This window comes from Sceloporus undulatus, chromosome 2, assembly GCF_019175285.1.
Source record: "Sceloporus undulatus isolate JIND9_A2432 ecotype Alabama chromosome 2, SceUnd_v1.1, whole genome shotgun sequence".
In the NCBI taxonomy this organism is placed as follows: Eukaryota; Metazoa; Chordata; class Lepidosauria; order Squamata; family Phrynosomatidae; genus Sceloporus; species Sceloporus undulatus.
In genome coordinates, this window is record NC_056523.1 from 87,603,696 (window position 1) to 87,623,635 (window position 19,940).

The 19,940-nt window shown below is 38.4% G+C and overlaps 1 long non-coding RNA gene across 2 annotated transcripts; it reads left to right on the forward strand.

Annotated features, from left to right (window-relative positions):
• Positions 1–321: 321 nt before the first annotated feature.
• LOC121921783 lies at positions 322–15,493 on the forward strand. Of its 2 annotated transcripts, XR_006102047.1 has the most exons (4): positions 322–697; positions 10,511–10,616; positions 12,036–12,155; positions 15,193–15,492. It is a non-coding gene; the product is annotated as an uncharacterized LOC121921783 (long non-coding RNA). The 2 variants fall into 2 exon arrangements; XR_006102046.1 differs by lacking the exon at positions 322–697 and having other exon boundaries at positions 9,755–10,616; positions 15,193–15,493.
• The last annotated feature ends 4,447 nt before the right edge of the window (positions 15,494–19,940 follow it).

The following is a 19,940-nucleotide window of genomic DNA, read 5'->3' on the forward strand; positions in this document are numbered from 1 at the left end:
GTATATGATCCCGTTTGTTGTGTTGCTTTAATAAATGTTTATATTTTAATTACTGTACAACTCATTGACACTTTGAGTCTCTGTTTCTTGGGGTTGGAATAGATGACCTCTGGTATACACATAGGAACGCGATCCGCTGCGTGCATTGTTAGGACATGCCTCTTGTAAATTTGAGCTAATTAAATTCCCCTAATTCGATCCTTCCTAACAGGTTGAAGACCGTCCTTTTCAATTCGCCAGATTAAGTTGATGAGCAGGCCTAAGGTGGCTGAGATGGATTTTGTTGTTTGTTTTTAGCATATTAGTATGTTATTTTAGTATTTTACCATTTCATAGTGTTGTGTTTTATCATTTGTTTTTTATTGTATATCTTCTAACCGTCCCTTTTTGAAAAGGTGTTATACATCATCATCATCATTAGTGGGGAATCTAATACCACAAATCCAGGGCTGATGTAGTTTCATCCATGTGGGGACATGTTAGAGGATTAAGGAGACTATGGATCCCGAGGGGCTCTCTCAATCCATCTCCAGCATGCCCCTTTCTTCCTTTACTGCTACTGGAGCATGAACACTGGATGCTCCAGCCATCACAGCGAGGAGATTTCCAAAGATGAGCCTCTCACTTTGCCAGTGGAGAAGAATTTTAAAAATGCCTCTCATGAGCCTAAAATGGCCCAGGAAGGCCCCAAAACATGGTAAGAATATTCCCATGCCCTAGAGGGTGTTGGGGACAAAAAAGACTTTTTTTGTTGCATGAGTGGGTGCAATACAGTTGTGTAAACTCTGTGAGAGGCTTAATGTGCTCCCCTAACCTTCTACAGTTGTCCTCATCTGACCTAGAGTAATGTATCCAAAGAAAAACCACTCATGTGCAGCACTGACATACGACTGGTGCTATCTAGGCAAAAGTAAGAGGAGTTAGTTTTACATTTGGATAAATACTTGTGTTGGGCTATGGATTTGATGGTGTGGCTTAAAAGTGTGTTGTTGCCAGATTTCCCCATATCAAGCCATCATTTATATCTCACATTTTCCCTAGCAGGTGGATACAGAATGAAAAAGAAAATACAAATAAAAGCACATATAGCTGAAAACTTATAAAAAGTTAAGATTAAGATAATGTCTCTAGGATTAAAACCGTTAATTTAAAAGCACAGATTAAACATAGTACAGCACTAAAACAGAAAACCCATTATCGTTTTAAAATAATTTTTAAAATTTGTTTTATATCTTATTAACATTACCACACATATGTAATATCTTGACATTATGTCTACTCCACTTCATTACCATCCATCATAACTTTTTTATCATTCAATAAAATTAAATCCAGTTCCTTTCCTCTCTAGTTTGCAATATTTTCATCTTACAGTGTCTGTCTGACCTGACCATATCCTCTTTCTGGTCAATCTACTTCATTATTGAATTGCATCAACAATAAATAGCCTCAGCTTCTCTTAACTTCCTGAAGCCTTATTTTTATTATTTTGTAATCTTGAAAATTTGATGTTAATTACTTGTCTCATTTATCTTTCCAGAAAGAAAACCCATTATCGAAAACTATCAGTTCCCAACTGCATACTAGAATAGAAAAGTATTCATTTGCTGACAAAACGAAAGCAAGGAAAGAGAGCCAACAAAGGTCGAAAACAGATGGGCCAAAAGGAGTGGCTTCCGGCTACTTCAGGGGCATGGTGTGCAGATGATGCATGTTTCCAACTTGGCCAGAAGTTGTCCAAGGCTACCTAAGGTGGCCCAAAGCCACCAGTAAAAGGAGCAGTGAAAATCTGCTCCTTGCCAGCGGCCCATTTGGGACTGCAGCAGGAACCCGCTTTGAGAGCGAGCCATCTGGTCACCACTGTCCCCGGACAATCATGGGCAGAGCAGCCAGAGGCCGCTTCTTCATGCCTGTCTGCTTTGCCCCAAAATACGTATGTGGCTATATGTAAAGTGTTGCTGGAGGCAAACCCTAGCACAGGTAGAGGACTCATGCAGCCCTCTGGATGTAGTTGAACTGCAATTCCCATAACCCTAGCCTCATAAGCGGTACTAAGGGATTGCAGTTCAAGAACATCTGGAAACCTGCACGATTATCACCCTAGTAACTGCTGTAGCTGCTAGATGTATTCTGCTACTTGAATGGACACCAAGATATGTGTGTATGTTGGTTCTGGATTAGATTAGGCAGATTTTACCCAGATTCTGGAACTATTTATATGATCCTTCCACTGGCTGCATGACTATTTCCACAAGCACCTGGCCCAGAAAGAATTTCAATATGCTCCAAAAGTCTGTTCCAAAGGACCAAGTTTCCAGACAGTAGAGGTGAAAAATCAGATACTATGGGGGCCAAATTATTTTTGTATTCATGCATGCCCTTCTTTCTGGAGGGATATTTTTAATTTGAAAAGGGATGGGTGTCATATATATGAATACCAATAATTGTGTTTAATGAAATCTGAGAGTGACTTCTTTGGACCACTTATCAAAACACAGTAATAGAGCATCAAATAAGGCTTTCATATCCATATGGGACTCAGGCATCTCTCTGCCAAGTTTGTTCTGCTCTGTGAATATCCATTTCAAAAAATGAATTGTTCCGTCTCTGGAGCAGCAGAAAACAAGCTCACCCCTTCCTACATGACATCCCTTCAGATATTTAAAGTTAGTTATCATGCTACTTCTCATTCTTATTTTATCCAGGCTAAACATACCCATCTTTCTGAGTCATTCCTTATAAGGCTTGATTTTCAGACTTTTGATCATCATGGTTGCTCTCCTCTGGACATGTCCCAGCTTGTCAATATCTTCCTTAAACTGTGGTGCCCAGAAATAACATAGTACAGTACTGTATTCCAGATTAGGTCTGACCAAAGCAGAACAGAGTGGCACTACTACTTCCCTCCATTTGGACTCTATATTTTTGTTGATGCAGCCCAGAATTGCATTGACTTTTTGGCTGTTGCATCACAGCATTGACTCATAAAGACCCCCTAGATCCTTTTTTCGTTTACTACTTTCAAGACAGGAATCACCCTCCCTATGTTTGTGCATTTCATTTTTTTCTGCCTCAATTTAGTACCCATTAAGGTCATTTTGAATTATGTTCCTGCCCTCTGGAGTATTAGCTACTCCCCTCCCTAGTATTTGGGATCATCTGCAAATTTGATTAGGGCGCCATTCATACTGAGCTATTTGCGCTGGATGGAACTGGGTAGATCCGGATGCCCTCCCCCCAAATCTCTCTGGAAGCAAGTGCCCACTATTTACCTCAGGGTAATTTAACCCTGAATGCCATGCAGCTATGGGGAGAGTTCTCATTTGCCACACCGGTTTTTAAAAAGGCTCCTTTGCTGTTGTCAAGGGTGATGTTTCTTACAGCGATTGAGCAACCGGATGGGTGATTTCCCCCTCCCCCTCCTTTTTTTTTTTTTAAAAAAAAACAGGCACCAGTATGCACATATTTTGTCAAATTTAAAAACCTCCTCTGTGTCTGTGTGTGTGTTTGTGTGTGTGTTGTGGGTATTTGGGTCACTGCAGGTTATGGATCTTCCCTTGGCCCCGTTTTCAAACACAAAATGCAATCTAATGCCATATCTGCATCCTCCATCCTTGCCACCCCCAAATGCCTCATACACATGTAATAATAATAATAATAATAATAATAATAATAAATTAATTAATTCCTCACCTCGGTATGCCAGAAAAGGATACCATGCATTATTTACTTTCCCTCAGCTACCCCTGAATTCCTTAGAGACAGTAGCAAAAGCATTCTGTATCAACTTGCCAAATTGGAAAGAGAAACGTTTGTAACATTCACATTGTAAAACATTCGCATTGTAGCATTCGCAAATAAACAAAGCCTCCTGCAAAGTGCTGCTGGAAGCAAGGAAATGAAAGGGAAAGTGAACAAGCAGGCAGGCACATTCTATCTATATATCTATCTACCTGTAGCAAAAAACATACGCATAGTCTCCCAAAAATAATTTTAAATAAATAAAAAAGAGAGAGAAAGCTGCCTGGTGTGAGAGGGAGGCTTGTTCTGTTTTGTGCCCTCCCTCTGACCTGCCCTGAATTGACCCTTCCTCCTGCTCCTTCCTTCTCCTCCTCCTGCTCCGTTACAGATTGCCCTCCATGGCCCCCATCTTCCCCCTGGCTCCTTCATCCTCCTCTTCCTCCTCCATCACTCTTGCCACCCTTTCTCCAGTTCCCCCCTCTGCCCTCCTTCTGACTGCCCTTTGCATCCCCCGTCAGTCACCCTGATTGCCCTTTGCATCCTGTCACCCTGATTGCCCTTTTTTGCACCCTTCCTCTGGCTCCTTCCTCCTCCTCCTCCTCCTTCATCCCGATGAAGGGGAGGGAATGTTCTGCCCACTGCCCTCCCTCTGACCTAAATCCCTCCCCTGAACCCGCCCTGATCACGATCAGGGGCAAGTTCATATTCACCAAACCCGGGTTTTTTCAAAAGATACAGCTTTTACCTCGATTCCAAATGACCCACACTAAGGGGCATTTGCCCCAAAACAGTTGTGGAAGCCTCGGATTCGCTTGTGGGAGATTCAGGGCTAATATGAACTTCATGTGCATAATTCAGTTCCTGATCCAGGGTAAAAGGTAGACTGAATGGCCCCAAACATGCCTTTTATTCCATCATCAAAGTCAGTTATAAAGATCTTAAACAACACTGGGTCTGGGACAGAACCCTGAAGTATCCGCTTGTCACTTCCTTCCAGGATGGAATGGCTGAGGATTAACAAGGACTTTCTCTGTCAAACAGGGACAGTTAGAAGGTATGCTAAACGTGAGTCAACAGTGTGATACAAGAAACTGACATGCATGTACAGTGGACCCTTGTTATACGCTGGGGTTTGGTTCCAAGATCCCCCGTGTATAACAAAATCCGTGTATGCTCAAGTCCCATTAAATATAATGACATAGCAAAATGGTGTCCCTAATAAAAAATGGAAGATCAAGGTAAATTTATCCTTTTTTGGAACATTTTCAAACCGTGTATGTTTGAATCCGTGTATAAAAAATCAGTGTATAAGAAGGTCCGACTGTACTACACACAGAGATAGAGAACTTTTGTAACTGTTTCACAATGGCTCACCCATTGTTATTTCACAAAACATTATCCCTGTTATGTCAACATTGCCTTTTTCCTGATCTGAGGCTTGGATCCTGACATCTTAAGAGGATGAAACAGACAAGCAAAATAAAAATGGCTTATAGCTACATTGAAGGTGATGCATTTATATGACACCACCTCCAAAGTGAGTGGAAACTGAAGCGAAGCTGCACTCTGGGGTGAAAAACAGGAGCAAAAAGAAGCTAGAATACTCCAGCTTAGTGTAGAAAATGTGTATCTTTGTGCTTACATATAAACACCTCAATGCAAGGCTGAAACAAAGCAAAGAAATGAAAGTGCTGCAACTCATTTTTTTTGGTACATTAATAATATCATAGAATCATAGAATCATAGAATCATAGAGTTGGAAGAGACCACTAGGGCCATCCAGTCCAACCCCCTGCCATGCAGGAAATCTATATCAAAGCATCCCTGACAGATGACCATCCAGCCTCTGTTTAAAGACCTCCAAGGAAGGAGACTCTATCACCCTCCGATCTTATGTAATTGTACATTAATACCGTGTATTCCGTACATCTAAACCTTTTTCGATTTAACAAATTTTAACATTTCTTTCTCTGTACCTTATTTTTTAGTATATTTCCTTTCCCTCTTTCCCTCCCCCCTTTACCCTCCTATCCCCTCTGTAAACAGTTTTATTCACTTGGCTTATTTCACGAGCCACATTCTGTTAGTATTCTTACCATTCCTGGTTTTTACCACCATCGTATTTTTCCATGGTTTGTGGATTATTATAGATATGTTCAATACCATACCCCTTTCACTTTTCACCATACTACTTGGAGTCACTAGGTTCAATATTACAATATTAACAGTGTTATTAATGTTAGATTGCTTTGTCATCCCTTCAATTATCTAGATAATTATTAGATAACTGTACCAGTTATCCTAATACATCTTCCATAGTTGTACTCTGATCATTTACATTATGACCAGCGCTTGTTGCAAAAATCTTTAAGAATTGTCCACTCATCACATCTTTCTTCTATCCATTTCCCTCTTAAATACATCGTAAGCTTGTCCAGTTCTAGCATTTCTAAACTTTTTAAAAGCCACTCATCTACCGAGGGAATCTCACTAAGCTTCCATTTTTGCGCGTAAACCATTCTTGCTGCTGTTATTAAATACAGAATAATTTTTAGGTGTTTCCTTTCTTCCTTGTCTTCAACCATATTTAAAAGGAAAGTTTCAGGCACGAATCTTATTTGTTTTTTAAGCAAGTTCTGCAGTGTCGTATGTATTTTCTTCCAGAATATTTTAGCTTTTGGACACAACCACCACATATGATAAAGACTTCCCTGATTTTCCATACACTTCCAACATCTTACTTCTTTCCCTCTATTCATTCTTGCCAATTTATTCGGAGTTAAATACCAACGATGGATCATTTTATATAAATTCTCTTTCATGTCCATTGACAGTGTTTATTTTTAAATCTTTCCCCCATGTTCTTTCCCATACATTTCAATTTATCAAATGACCTATGTTCCTTGCCCATTTTATCATACATTCCTTAACTGTCTCTTGCTCCATCTCTCTATCAAGAAAGAGTTTATATAATTTCGAGATCATGCCTTTTTCAGATTTTAAGATTATTTCATCTAATTCGTTATTTTTTGCCATGAATTGAATCTGTTTTTCATCCATCATATATTTCTGCTTGAGTTGCATATAAGGGAACCATGAACAGTTATTGCCCTCTTCTTCCAACTCTTTACTCGTTTTCAGGATCGGCATATTGTTCTGCCATTTAATAAGGTCTTTATACTTTAGAGGAGTAGCGGTTTCCGAGCCCATGTTTATCCTCCATGCCTCTTGTGGTGATATCCAACTCGGTGTTTGGTTATAAAATTTTTGCTTTATTTTTTTCCAAATCCTTAATAGGGAATTTCTTATGACATGATCTTCAAACTGTCGGTTCACCTCCACCCTATTATACCACAAATAGCCATGCCAACCATATATGTTGTTGAAACCTTCTAGGTTTAGCATTTGTTTTTCTGAAATATTGATCCATGATGTTAACCAGGTCATTGCGCAGGCATAGTAGTATGTTCTCAGATCTGGAATTCCAAAACCGCCCCTTTCTTTGGCATCTTTCATGATTTTCCATTTAATTCTTGGTTTTTTTCCTTGCCAAATAAATTTCGAAATTTCTCTCTCCCAGACGCAAAACACTTTATCATTTTGGATTATTTGTAAATTTTGAAATAGAAACAGGAATTTCGGTAAAATGGCAATTTTTACGGTTTCAATTCTGCCCATAAAAGATAGTTGTAATCTTTCCCATCTTGTTAAGTCATCTTTAATTTCTTTCCACATTTTAACATAGTTCATATCAAAGAGTTCTGAATTCTTTTTAGATAAAAAAATACCTAAATATTTCACTTTTTTGCATATTTGACAACCTGATATATTTTCCAATTTTAAAATATCTGGTTCCTTCATATTTAGAGTCAAAATGTTTGATTTTGATCTGTTTAGTTTTAGGCCTGCAAAATTACCAAATTGTAGAATTTCTGCCAAAACTTTCTGTATAATTTCTAGAGGTTCCTCTATTATCAAGGCTATGTCATCCACATATCCTATGATTTTATATCCTGTTTTTTTCCAATTAAGTCCTTTAATCTCCTTGTTGTTTCTTATATTGTTCATAAGAATTTCGATTATTATGATTAATAATAATGGCGACAGGGGACATCCTTGTCTCATTCCCTTTGAAATTTGGACTGGGTTTGATAGTTCTCCATTTATGATAATTTGGGCTGTTTGGGTTTTGTATATTTCCTTAATCCATGCTGTAAATGTACATCCAAAATCCATCTTTTTAAAAAATGTTATAAAATTCCAATTAATCAAATCAAATGCTTTTTCCATATCGAGAAATAGCAAAGCTGCCTTTGAACTGGGATTTTTATCGTAATACTCAATTACATCTATCATAGTTCTTATATTTTGTTTAATCCTTCTATCTGGCAAGAACCCACATTAGTCTTTGTTGATTAATGTTTTTAAAATCCCTTTTAATCTTTTCGCTAGAACTGACACAAATATTTTGTAATCTTGGTTTAATAAAGATTTAGGTCTATAATTTTGGGGTTTCATGTGATCCTTATCCGGTTTTGGTATAAGAGAGATGTATGTATGTTTCCATGTATTTGGAATTCCATTACATTTGATGGCATTGAAGGTACTATATAACAGTGGACTTAATTCATCTTGTAATTTCTTACAGTACGTTGCTGTAAACCCGTCAGGGCCTGGAGACTTCCCATGTTTTAAAGCTTTTATTGTTTCTACAATCTCCATCATTGTGATATTAGTATTCAGTATCTCCTTTTGGCAATTTGTTATCTTGTTCAGATTAGATTTTTGAATATAATGTTCACATTCTGTTAATACCTCTTTGCTTATTTGATCTCCTTGGTATAAGTTCTGAAAAAAACTTACAAAAATTTCTTTAATTCTTTTCGTGTTATGTGTAAGTTTTTCCCCTTCTTTCATTTCTAGTATCAATCTGTTTTCCCTCTGTTTTCTGAGTTTATAGGCTAGTAATCTACCTACCTTGTTTCCCAATTCAAAGTACCTTTGCTTTGTAACTTTAAGTTTCTTTCCTATTCCTTCCAACGTTACTTCTTTTAATTGATTTTGTAAGATCTTAATTTGGTTCAGTATTTTGTTATTGTTGAGGTTTTTACTTAACTCTTCTTCTTTTTCTCTAATCTTTCTATTTAAGGATTCCACTCTCAGGTTTCTTCTTTTGTTCTGTTCAATACTTTTTTGGATGAAGAACCCCCACATTACCGTTTTGGAGGCATCCCACACTTGAGTGATCTCTGTACCTTTCTCCACGTTTTCATCTATAAAGTATTTAATTTGCTCTTTTGCTTGTTTAAATATTGCATCATTATTTAACAGATAATCATTAAGTTTCCAGGTTCTCCTTTTTTTCTCCTTTAGTTCTAGAATCACCGGACTGTGGTCTGAGATTTTTTTAGGAAGAATCTCTACTTCAGTTAAGTCTTTGAACAGGGAGGTAGATATTAGGAAAAAATCAATTCTAGAAGTGGATTTGTGGATGTCAGAAAAGAAAGTAAATCCCTTACTTTGCGGGTTGCACTTTCTCCAGGGTTCCATTAAAGATAATATTTCTAGATATTGAAAAAAGGTTTGAGGGAGTTTCCCTTGATCAACTTTTATCTTCTTTTTGGATGAGTCTCTATCCATTAATGGATTAATTACCGCATTTCAATCCCCCATTATTACTAAGTTTTCATAATTCATTTGACAAATTTTCAAAAAGAACTCTTTAAAAAACTGAGCTTTATTTCCTTGCGGCCTGTACACATTTGTTACCAAAACAGTTTTCCCATCTAAGTTTACTTCAACCATAATATATCTACCATTTTCATCCTTTAAGATTTCTCTAGCTGGTATGTAAGGTTTGATATATAGCGCTACCCCACTTTTGGGGGGGTAAGTGCAGCAACTCAAATGCCATCCCATGCCACCTGTTGGATGATCTGGTTTGTGTATGTTGTAATTACATCCATTGGATGTAATTACAACTTACACAAACCAGATCTTTCAACAGGTGGCATGGGATGAAGGGGAGTGAAGGGGGCATGTATAGGGGACCCTCCATGCTTACGCTTTGCCAATGTATCATTTGCACACTGAAGCACTGATGCCCTGTATGGGCAGAGCTTTGCGCATGCGACTGTGTGGCATCTGAGTGGACATGGGAGGTACTTAGAGGTTGCAAGTCTCTATAATGGTGCATATGCATGGTGGGGTGGCAACAACAACAAATAATCCAGCAGAGTGGCTTGATGCTGTGCTATGCAGTCAAGCCATGCATATTCAGTCTGCCTTGGGAGCGGGCATTGTGGACAATGGAGTTTTTACCTGCTTTTGGAAAAAGCAGGGTTGAGCCATTTTTTCCTGCCCATCTGCTTCAGCCTAAGGAATGGAAAGTTAATGACCTGGCAACTCATGAAAGGGAACATCCCTGAAGCATTTGTTGGACAAAGTGCACCATGGAAGCTTCATAGGGCCCTCAAGGGCACTTTGGGGGGCTATATGCTCCCCGTGGAACTTCTCCAATGCTCCCCTGGCTCCCTTTTCAACAGTTTTCCCCATTTTCATTTGCTTCTATGGAGTAAGAATGAGGGCAGGGAAGACTGTTTCACCTGAGGCACAAGCCTGGCTTTCCTGCTTTGAACCAGAACTTTCTTGCACAGATAGTCAGGACTGAGGAATGAGGTTTGTCTGAGCAGTGATTGCATGGACAAAGCACACTCTCTAATAGCACTCTGGGCTGGATGGAACCTGTTTTTCTTCTCTTCCTGAGCAGAGCAGGGGTGGAGACAAAGCACAAATGACAAGACTGCAAGCAAGATCTGCATTTCTACCAGTGAAGAGAAACAACTGAGAGGCTACCTGTCTTTCTTTCTCACTAGGTGAGGTTTCTTTCCCTGATCCCTTTTCCCTTTGAGAGAACTGAAGCTACTGCTCATTCTGTTGCTGTAGAGGACAGTTCCGTAATTGGGCATATTGTACTGGGATTCTGTGCTGTTTGCATTGTAGATGATTTATGGGACTTGCAATCTGGACATTGTGCTTTGATTTAGGTTGTTCAGCTTTTAAGGGGAGGGAGAGTTGCCATTTCAGCGATTGACTAAGACTTCACTAAAGGCAACTTCATAGGAGGAACAAATCTTAAGGCTTGTCTAATTTATGTGAGAAAAGTGTGCACATACAAATCTGTGAATTTGGATTAGTGTTATGTGCTTGATTTCCTCTTCAGTGGTTTGATTGTCTGATACACATACACAGACACACACAAAATCAGTGAGCGGAAGAGGGTGCACATGACTCTCCTCCTCTCCATTTTGTCTTCTCAACAGTTCTTCGAGGTAGGTGATGCTGAGAAAAAGTGACTGGCCAAAGGTCATAGAGTGAATTTCATGACTCAGTGGGGACTAGAGCATGAGTCTCCTGAATCTCATTCTAACAGTCCAAACAGGGGCAGGAATTGTCTAGAATCTAGACAAAAATCATACCCTCCTGCTGTCTTAATTTGGCAGGGACAGCCCTGATTAATACTCTGTTGTCCTACATTTTCAGCTGTTTTTGAAGTGTCCCACTTTCTTTCTCCTCCTCCCACTTTTCCCTTCACCCTCAGTTTATGTCAATTATACAGCGGGGGGGGGGGGAAGGGGGGAGAGGAGAGGAGCAGACTCTTGCCTTTCCCAGTAGACTCAGACAAAAGGAATCTGTTGCAGCCCCTCTTAGCTGATGGGTTCTTTCTCATTCATAACCTTTACTGTCTTAACCAACTCTGATGCTGCTTGGCCACATGTGCCATGGTTTCAATCTATGAAATGTTGGAGGGCCTGTTATATTGGATGACAATTCCCAGTATGCTGTATAACTGGCCATACTTGCTAGGGCTGCTGAGAATTGCAGTCCAATGACATCTGGAGGGCCACAGTCTTCTCACCTCTGCTGTATTCAGCCTCAAGGGAGAGGATTGGAAGCCTTCAATCTCTTTTATTAAGTTACCAACATTAGTAGAATCTCTTTTGTTGCACTTCATACTTCTGTACACAGTAATTTGTTTTCACAGAGCTGTGTATTCTGCCTGTATTTGTTATAGTGCTGAGGGTAGGCAAGGCCTAATGGCAACAGGCAAAACCAGATTCTTTTACAGTGGTTTGAAAACTGGCTAGTGTGATTATCTCCTCTTGCAAAAGCAAGTCCCTTAAAAGTAGCTCTATCCAAATGCACAAGGTCAGTCTCAAGTGAAGAATCTTTTGTCTTTTTGCTCTTCACATAGAAAATAATGGATAATATCCTTTTCATGTTATGTGCTCCAGATATCTGTCACTCAGGTACAACCAACATTGATCTAGGAACTGTGGACAGAAAGGCTGAGACATTCAACATTTCTTCCCAAGAGTGCCATCATAACTGAAGGATGTCTTCCATCTTGAAAGGTGAGTCATTTTGCATTTCCAAAAATTGACCTAAATGTATTTTTAAAGGCCCAGTTAAAATGCTCACTAGGGATTAGTGCAGTTATAGTCAAACACAACTGGAAAGCTCCAGACTGGGAAAGGCAACTGGGTCAGAATCTTACCTACTCCCTTCAGGGTTTTTTTTTTTTTTTTGGTACTTTATTTTTGTTACAGTAAAAAAGAATGTTTTAATGTTACATATCTGTCAATACAGTAACTTTATGTTTTACAAATATTCATAGAGAAAAAAGAATAAAAGAAGTTTTGATATTTTCTCTGATATAATATCTGTTCAGCAATATAACACTATAGAAAGTATTGAAACATTTGTGAAATATCAAAACTTACATGTATTTTGTAGGTATAACTTTTGTTTTTCTTCTTCTTCTGTGTTCTGGTTTGTCTTCTTAACGGACTTTCCTGCACTCCTTTGAATTGATGTGAACTAATTGTTTAAACTTAATTGCTTCTTAAGATGATTATAATAGATTTCTTCAGTGCTTAATACTTTCTTATTCTTGGCTGAAAGCTCGTATTTGTAATACATCTTTTGATGTTTGACTATTTGTTGATTTCTTTCTATTTCTATTTCTTACTTCTGCAAAATTTGATGAGTTCTTCCCTTTCTTTTTCAGTTTTGTCTACAGATTTTCCATTTAGTGTTTGTGTTAATTTTTCTAGCTCAATGACACCTAATAAATCTTTTAGCCATTCATCAATGTTTGGTGTCTATTTTTGTTTCCATCTTTTTGCAAAGTCGATCCTTGCTATTGACACCATACATAACATTTGTTTCCATTTCTTTCTTCCTTGATGATTAGAAATTTTGTTTGTCATATTTAACAGGTATATGTCGGGAGTTAATTTGATGTTTATTTTTAGGATCTTACATATGTTTAGATGGATATTTTTCCAAAATTCCTTCGTTTTTGAGCAATGCCACCATGCTTGGATCCAAGATCCTTTTGAGGTTTCCCATTTCCAGCAATTATGATTGTTGTTTTTATTTATTTTTGCTATTTTCTCTGGCATTAAATGCCAGCGATAAGCCATTTTCAAGTAATTTTCAAGGATGCTTTGGCATTTTGTGAATTGAAAAATTCTTAATCTTGCTAGATGCCAGCTGTGTAATTTCAGAGTTTTTCCTATGTTCTTGTGCTCACAAAGTCATAAAGTGTTTTATGGCAGCTTGTTCTGATCTTATTTCTAGTAACAGTGTGGAGAGTTTAGAGGTTGTTTTTCTTCACTTTCTTTTAATATTTTGTCCCATTCATTTTGTTAGATTGTGACACCTTCCTCCTTTAGATCTTTTTTGAACCTATCTTTTAATTGTTTTAACAGTAACCAATGATGTTTAATATCCAAATTTTCTTTTTCTTGTATAGGTTTTAGTTCCCATTGATTCTGGGCACTTTTCTTAATTATATCTCTATATCTCAGCCAATCCTTGCCTCTATTGTTCCTTCCAAAGAAGCTTCTTGTGGGGAGTTCAGTTTTTCATTTTAATTAGAGCTTGGAAAAGTTGTTGTTGTTGTTTTGGTCTGTATCTCCTACAGTCTCCCCATACATTGCTTGCTGTTTCTCTGTCTACTGACACAGCTTGGTATTGACAAGTTGATTAAGTAATTAGATTATAACTTCACCATTTTTTATCACAATTTTGCCCAAATTCACTAATTAAAATTAAATTTAAAATATGCTTTAGTGAATTAGGTTGTTAGAATTCACTGAAATTCATTGTCTCTGGAGCAGAAATGGAGGGAATATGTTACATGGCTCTTTTGTTAGGCAGAATACAAGTTATTTAACAAGTTATTTTTAAATCAGTGGGCAGACATAATGCAGAACTCCAGATGTTGTTGATTCCAGCATTTTTCACATTGGCTATGCTGGCTAGGGTTGCTGGGAGTTGCAGTTCAACAACAAGTTGAATAACTCATGATTCCTACCCCTGGTTTTAACTGTACTATATTTCTACATTAAAAGCCTGACCAGAATGAAGGTTTTTTTTTTAAAATAAAATTCCAATTCATGCTTCCATGGTGGCTGAAAACATGACACATTTTTACTTAGGACTTTATCACATGGGGAAAATTGGGGGTTTAAACTGTCATTATCCCATGAAAGTCACACGATTTCACATGATGTTACAATTAAAGAGAACTTTTTCCGACAATAACCAGGTAATAACCAGCAAGAAATTATTGACGGGTAAATCCTGATTATCCCACCCATGTGATAAACTCCTTAGATCTGAATACTCAGAAGATAAGCTCAGTCTTGGGAAGTTTCAAAATCCAAGATAGTTATCTTTCTGTGGTGAAATCTCCTTTTCTGACACTTCGTTGTGCCAGTGGGAATGGGTGGAGGCAGGATCAGTCACTGAGACTGCTAACATCGAAAGCCTCTTAACACACTGGAACTACTCTTGAGTAAAAGACTAGAGTCTTGTGACTTGAATTTTATAATTCCCCAACCATGAGGAACTAAGAAAAAGAAAGAAGTGGCTTTGCAAAAATACAGAACGCCTAAGTTATGAGTAAAGAGCCGGTTGGGAAATGTAAAATTTGTTTGTTCTGTGACACAGTGGCCCATTTAATTAATAAACAACTGCATTCCAGAGATAAGTTATTTCTGAAATTGAACTTTAGTCAATCTCTTTCTTTAAAAAATTAATTCAGTTAGGATGCACCTTTTCGTTAACACATTTTCAATTTAGGCTGGCATCCTATAAATCATGATGCTGTAAGTTTGATTTAGGACACTGTAAATGCTTCATATTCTCATCTGTGTTCATGGTGCTGTTGTTGCAATGGCAAATGACACTAAAACCCACTTTAAAAGCCAATCAGTTGTCCAAAATGAGGGAAGTCTGTTCTGCTGTTAAGTGGGGCATTGCAGGATGATGTCACCAGTCTCCTTCCACAAGTAAGCAAGGCTGTGAAGTTCTCAGTCTTCATTTATAACTTAATTGATTTTAATCAGTTCCCTTTACTGCTTCTTTTGTAATTCTTAGTGTTTGGGAGAGAAGAGAAAGAGAAGGAGAAGGAAAAGGAGAAAGAGAAAGAGAAAGAGAAGGAAAAAGACAAGAAAGATGGAGACAAAAAAGACAAGAAAAAGAAAAAGGAGAAAAAGGTAAGGAAAAGGTGAAAAATCAGAGGCGTACTGTATGCAAGGTAAGGCAATGGAGCTCACTGAAACAACAAATTTTGGATGAGATAAAATATCCTTACAGGAAAAGAGATTCCAGCTCAACACTAGGAAGAACGTTCTGAGAGTAAGAGTTGTTTGAGAGTGGAATACCTTGCTTCAGGGAGTGGTGGAATCTCCTTCTTTGGCACTTTTTAAACAGAAGCTGCACAGTCTTCTGTTGGGAGTACTTTGATTGTGAGTTCCTGCATGACAGGGGGTTGGACTGGATGGCTCTTGTGGTCTCTTCCAACTCTATGAATCTATGATCCACTTAACATCTACAATCTGAGATGAGTATCATTTCTGTACTGTAGTTTCATAGTAAAATTATATGTGGGAATTGTGCAGCCCCCTAGATGTTGTTGGACTGCAACTCACAGCATCCCTTACCACTGGCTATGCTGACTATGGTTGCTGGCACATGTAATCCAACAACATCTGGAGGGCTGCATTATTCTCATTTCTGAGATAAATGGACATGACTAGAGCCCATGAAAGAAGGGCAAATGCTTAGTCACCATCTTTACATACCAACATGTTTTTGGGGCACTGTCTATTTTTTTTTGCACAGATTTTTTTTCTTTAGTCCACCCTCTAATTCTCTGCAATATCTTGAATGGAATTTTCAGGAGAACATTTATAAGTCAAATAAATATTTGAAATGTGGAAAACTAGCATTCTGTATTCCACATGTATGTTGAAACAAATATAAAACAGAAAATGTGGATAAATGTCAGTGATTATTCACATTCATAGTAGGAAGAATGTGGAGGATATGACAAATGTGGCAAGGAATTTTTGCTCATTCATCAATCCATGTGGATTGCCACCAAGTGATGTGGGACCAAGTGCTAAAGTGGATGTGTAGAATGAGACTCTGTGCATACTGGTCAGTCGTGTCTTTTGTGTGTGACCTGTACATCTTGGCTGAATAATACACAGATTGGCTCTAGAGGATAAATGCACATTAATCAAGCAATATGTGGAACTTCTGTGATAAGTCCATATTGGCTGGCATCACTTGGTGATTATTCCTCTTCAAGGGGTGAAGGATGAATTCTCACTGATGGTGAGGTTGCCAGGTATACCTTATTATAAGAGATGTCTCATATTTGTCGTCTGGAAAGATTGTCCCTTATAGGACTGGCAGGTGATCTTAATATAAGGCCATGTTCCCTATTTAAGGGTTATAAATCTTTTCCTTTTATACAGACTGAACAAGATGCCCCAAATTCCATATTTGGAGGTGTGAGCCCTTAATAATGAGAGAAATCTTTGCACCTTGTAATTTATGGCAGCGGTTTATTTGTTGTGTGCCTTCAGGTGATTTCTGACTTATGATGGCCCGAAGACAATCCTATCAAAAGGGTTTCTTTGCAAGATCTGTTCAAAGGGGGTTTGAGGCTGAAAAAGAGTGGGACTTGCCCAAGATGATGCAGTGAGTTTCCATGGCTGAGCAGGGGATTTGAACCCTGGTCTCTGAGTCCTCATCCAATAATCATGTCAATGCATCATGCTGGCTCCTATGGATATGGACAACATGTTGATTTTACAAAGAAATAACTTAACTGAAATCAGTACCTCATTTGTTGTTTCGGTAGAACACAAACATGTTAATAGCCACATCCTGATTGTCAACTGTGCCTTATTGCTATTTTGAATACTTGGCAATAGACTGTCAATTTGCCTCCATTCTTTTTGTATCTGTGTGAATACTAATATCTACATTCACTCATCAGCCACAAAGAGATAAATTTTAAAAAAAATGGGAAAAGATGGAAAAAACACAAAATATGCATTTATTATACAAATATGTGCCACAGATTATATCCAGCTTTGTGGGAGTAGTTTTCCATTTACACAGATACATGTTTAGTTATCTCCTTCTCAGGTTAAGTTTTTCCCTGAAGCAGTTTTTAGGAGTGAGTAAGGCTCCAGATCCTGTCTGGCCTTGGATGCTAAGTAAGGTGATCTTTGGTGGGAGACTGCAACATCAGGTGCTGCAGGCTATATTTCAAAGGAAGAAACTGGCAAAACCACCTAGTAGTCCTTGTCTAAGAAACCAGTATAAAATCCATGAGGTAATGGGGCCATAAATTAACAGGTGACATGAAGGCACATATCCACAAAAAGGCACAGTTTCAGAAGGGAGGAGGAGTTCATCCTATTGGCAAATGCCAGTCTATTGGTTGATGGATACTGCTGGTTATTGCCCAGTTATAATTTCTTCCTCTGTCTGTCTCTATAAAGCTAGCTGGGGCTTTAGGGGGCATGAAATGTGCTTGATGTATTAGGAGAAATAAAACATAGAAGAGAAGCCATGCAAAAAGATTTATAAAAGTACTTAATCCAGAAGCACCAAAAATATGTACTGTAGACAGTTATCCTTTTGGAATGCTGAAAATATTCCACAGGAGAGGTATATTTTTATTAAAACAACATGAACTTCTAGATTTGTACAGTCTTGGTGAAGCAAAAGAGAAAACAAGAAAAAGTGAAAGCCTCCCCCCCTGCCCCCATTTTCCTGCACTCAGTTTTGAGTAGAGAAAAACAACATGTTTATCTCATTATGAGTCCATTTTATATTCTGAGTGTCACACCCCATAAGGACACACAAGCCATTTTACACAGCACAATTACTTTTGAAGCATGATGCAACATTTGTGTTGTGCTTAAGACCTTCTGTAAACAAATGAGTTTGTTGGCTCTTTCCTCCCTGTTCCATGTATGACTCAGTCTTGGCCCAGCTTGGATAACTAAAGGGGAAAAAAAGTTCAGGACTGGGCATGTAATGTAGTGGGAGGTAGGAAGACTCCCTTGGGAAAAGTAGGGAAAAGAATAGAATGGGTGTGTAATACCTTTTGTAGGGCACATTACGAATGAGCCTCCAAGCTGAAACAAAAATGCAACAGGATAGCTGCCCTTTAGAATTTGCCTTCTTGTTTCCACATCATGGCACATTAGTGGCACAGAGTGTGTCAGCTTTTATGGAAGGTGTAGAAAGCAAAAGTAGCAGTGCTGGCCATAAAGGGGGCGGGGAATCCAAAGTCTGTGGACTTTGAAGAGGTAGAGAAAATGTGCTGTTTCACCCCCAGCTGGCTGGTTTCAGTTAATTTATCCTCCTTTAAACTGTTCTCCTTCTTCAAGGCCAGTCCTGTACTTTAATGTAAACAATGACAAATGCTGGGGATTTAAAATCTCAAGAGAGTCTTTGCCTTCAGCTCTGCATCACTTTAGAAAACAAGTCATCAAATCTGCTGCATTTCTTTGGTGATCCCTTACATTCTCTTCTTCCTTCTACTCAAGTGGATGGATAAAGAGCTGAAAGCTGGATGAGGATGAACTACTAGTCTTAGCCAATGTGTTTTTATGCTGCGTTTTCCAGAATATAATGTGCTCAAAGTGGTTCACCCAAGGAACAAGTATGATAACCATAGTTATAATATATGACATATAAAACTAATATTTTTATGTTACAGTTTCATTACCATGATTTCCTTTATATTTAGCTTTTCCTCCATAACTGGGATTCACAGCAGCTTGCAAATTAAACCACAGTATCATTCAAAATTTATTGTTAAAATGTTATTAAACTGTCAATAACATTAAAAACAATTTTAAGACATGCATTACAAATAAAAAGCACTTAAAAGCAACAACAATACAACAACCTGGTAAAAGCCCATTTATAATGTATAGGCTGATTCCATTCCAGGAACACAAGCCTTCAGCAGATTCAGAAAAGCTTTAGAGTTAATCATATTACGTAAGTATTGTCAGGACTGAAGTGCTTTAGTATACATGGCAGTATACTTAGAGTCCAAACAATTTACTTGTTACAAAAGCCTTCATCCCATTTTTCTCAGCAACTCAAAACATATAGTCTTCCCAAGTCTTACCCCTCCTATTGCCCCCCCCCCCCATCCCAATATCAAGCTACAGCTTCCCACAAGAACAAGCTTGGTAATTTGCATCTTATACTTCTTCCCCATGCATCTGCTCATTATCCCAGGCTGTGAATGATACACATTCTTTTCTTTTCCCAGCATCACCAATAGGATAGCATACCCCATCATCGTACATTAATGCACATATGCCGAGGGACAGCAATTCAGCTTGACAGGACCATGTCTAAACCATGGCCCTGACATCCAATCTAGAGGGAGGGATCCAATCTGGTCTACCAAAGAAGGGAGTTCCAGAACCAGGGAAGAGCCAGCAGGAAGGCACTTTCCCACATTCTGACCACGTATGGTTGTGAGGAAAGATGGCAAGAGACAAGACGCCCCTCCCAGAAGATCTCAGGACCTGGGTGGACATATGGGAGAATATGGTCTTTCAGATAACCTGGACCTAGGCTGTATACTGATTTGTAGGTCAAAACTAATCAAACCTGCTAACAACTCAATTTGATCATACCAGGATTCCACCTAAACATTAGGAATAAATTTCTGACAGTAAGAGCTGTTTGACAGTGGAACACGCTCCCTCAGAGAGTGGTGGAGTCCCCTTCTTTGGAGTTTTTTAAACAGAGGCTTGATAGCCATTTGTCAGGGGCATTTTGATTGTGTA